The sequence below is a fragment of the Micromys minutus genome, assembly GCF_963924665.1.
Source record: "Micromys minutus genome assembly, chromosome: 16".
Taxonomy (NCBI): Eukaryota; Metazoa; Chordata; class Mammalia; order Rodentia; family Muridae; genus Micromys; species Micromys minutus.
The window spans coordinates 33821303-33824532 of NC_137985.1; positions in this window are offsets into that span (position 1 = coordinate 33821303).

A 3230-nucleotide genomic window follows, 5' to 3' on the forward strand; every position below is an offset into this window, starting at 1 on the left:
TTACTCTCTTACCCAACAAAAATAATGACTGGAGTTTCTTGCCTCATCCACAGACAGGAACTGGAAAAGTAGCAGAGGTTCCCATTCAACTGAAACAGACCACCTCCACACACCCAAGACTCTTGGCCAAAGCAAGTCCAGGAACTGTGTACTCAAGAGTCAGGGTCCGTGGAAGGATTTGGCCAACCAGAATAACTCAAGGAGAATTCAGGACTTTTGACTTCACCTTCCCAGTGGGGGTTCTTCCCCAGTTGCAGAGGTTTGGGTCTCCTCCCGACCTTGCTAAATCACTCCAAGCAAATAGTTCTGTATCTGGAGCAGAAAATGGATGGCCAGAACCCCGAGGCTCTCCTTGTATCTCCGAGTTCTCAGACTCTGGCCACAGTTCCTCTGCCCATTCCTTTTCCAGGGCAGCACTGCTAGCTGCAGCAGCATCACAGTCAGACCCGGCAAGCCTCTAGTTGCTGGCAAAACTGGGGCAGATCGGTGCTGCAGTCACACGCTAGGGAATCAAAGCTCCAAGCTCGAGAAGGAGAGTCATCAGGCGCCGAGAGTGTTATATTTAAGGAGCGTATTTTTTTTTTTTTTTTTTTTGGAGGTCAGGAAGCAAGCAAGAGAGGAGCATTGGGGGGAGGGTACAGCCTCCCAAACACTCCATTTCAACAACAAGCCTCCTCCTCATCCCCTAGCCAGAACCCTCTTCCAAACTCCAAATTGCAGTCAATAGAAGCTGTGTGAGGGGCCCGGCAGAAGGCCAGGGCTGCACTGATCAGGTGCTCCCTACCGCTTCCCTATCCTCCCCTTCCCTCCTCCTCCCTGCCTCGGCACTCCCCACTCCCCACCCTCTGCCACTATTAGTCACAGGCTCTGGGGTGACAGTGTGGGCTGTAGGCATTGGCCTTGCCTTCTGGTCTGTCCATCTGTGTCAGCTCCCAGCCTGGAGCCTCCTGAGCACCCTCCGCGTCCTTAGTACCCTTGATGCACACCCCAGCCCTCTAGTCCCACAGTCCAGAGAGCTGAAGCCTTGCAGGAGGCTGGGAGAGGTTGACAGACCCTATGGGCAAAGTAAACCAGACTTTTTTGTGTCTGTGTTTCCTTCTGCCCCTGTGACCCTAAGGATTCACATAAGGCCTTGAAGTTGATTTTTTTTCTTTCAGAAAAAGGACGAAATCGCTTCCGTCTCTGCTCCCCCTTCACAATCTGTTAATCCAGAATGCTCCTTCAGGCAACAACAGCAGGATCAGAGCCAAAACCAGACTCCAATCAACTCTAGCTTCCATCCTGCCCCCAGGAAAGGGGAAGCAGGACCAGGCTGCCAAGGACTGGTAACACACCACCCCAGAATGTTAAGTGGGGGCACATACATAGTGTCTTATGAACCTCATCATGACCCAGGAAAGAGTTTTAAATATTGAACAGTTAAACAGGAGTTAACATTTGTTAAAAGAAGAGACCAGGGTTGGTGATGTCCATTTCTTGTCACAACATGACCAGCTACCATTTGCCCTTCAGTGAGTGGCGCAGTGGGCCCTCTGCCTCACACATAGTTCCTGCATACAGAACTCTACCAACCTTGGATACAACATTCCCAGAGAAAGCTGCATATCTTTAGTATATGCTCAGACTTCAGTTTCTCAAACAATATAACATAATAACCATTTACATAGTGTTTACATTGCATTAGGTGCTGCAAGTAGCCTAGATATGGCAAAATATGAATACACATTATATATAAGCATATCACTTTATACAAGAGACTTGGAAAATGGTAGATCTGAGGGTTTTGTGGGACTAGGAAAATTCAAGAAAAACTATTGTGAAAATTAAAATGATAAGGGTCCCTATAGGCTCATATATTTGAATACTTGGGCCCTAGTTGGTGGAGTTGTTTGGGAAGGATTATGGGGTGTGGCCTTGTTAGAAGCGATGAGTCATCAGGGTGGACTTTGAGCTTTTAAAATCCTACACTATTCCAAGTTATCTCTCTTTCTTCTGCCATTTCTTCCTGCCTCATACTAGTGGATCAGATGTAAAAGATCCCAGTAGCTGCTCCAGAACACTACCTGCCTGAGGCCATGCTCCACTTCATGATGATCATAGACTTTAGCCCTTTGAAAATGTAAGCAAGCTCCCAACAAACTCTTTATTTATTAGTTGTCTTGGTCACAGTGTCTCTTCTCAGCAGTAGAAAAATAACTAGGACAGTAGTCATTGTTAAAAATGGGAAAAGCTAAAAGATAAAGGGATAGCTAGGACCATAGGACCTCTGCCCTCTCTAGCCTAGGACCCTCTATCACCTGGTGAGGCAGAAATGATTGGCTACACTCATGCTGGCTGAGAACCCAGATAAACTTCTCTTTCTTTTCCCTGCTCTTGACATATCTGGTTTTTCCTTTTGTCTTGTTTTAGGTTTTTTGGTTTTTTTTTTTTTTTTTTTTTTGGTTTTTGAGGACAAGGAATGTATTACTCTATAGCCCATGCTGGCCTTGAGGTTATCTTCTTTCTGAGTACTAAGGTTAGATGGATAAGCCGTGACACCCAGCTTGGCTTTCCCCTTCCAAGGAAACTGGCTTAATGAACACAAGAATGCCACTGCTTCTATCTGAGGGACTCTCAAAGAGGACCCTCATGCCACACCAAAGAGGATTCATCCCTCATTCGTATCCCCTTCCCAAACCACTCTCACTTCCTGAAGGCCCACCTGTTGCCTCAAGGTTAGTTTATCTGCACTCCAAAGATATCCCCATGTCTTGGTTCATAATATTTCTTCTCCCCATAAACAGAGGGCAGCTCCAAGAAGGCCGGAGCCTGGTCATCACACTGGCCACAGAAACCCTACCCTACCACCAAAGAAAGAGACACTGCCTCCCTTCACCATTGTAACTATACACACAGCAAAGACACACGTGTCCCATGCCAGAAGAAGGGACCAGCCAGGTTTCCAATGGCCTGCTGCTCCCCTAGGCTCAGGAGAACCTCCAGGTTAATCACAGTGAGAAGTCAGGAAAGGCCTCACAGACTCTGATACCCTGGGGAGGGAGCACCTATCCACCCACCCACCGCAGCTGCCTGCTCTCCTACCCATGTGAGGAGTTCTCCCTTTAAATTAAGCTTCGTGAGTACTGCCATGAGGGTCAGGTGAGGGAAGGGGGTGAGGTTGACAGACGAATTGAGTGTTACTTATGTTCACAGTCAAAGTCTCCTGGCCAAGGAGATGGCAAAAGAATCTC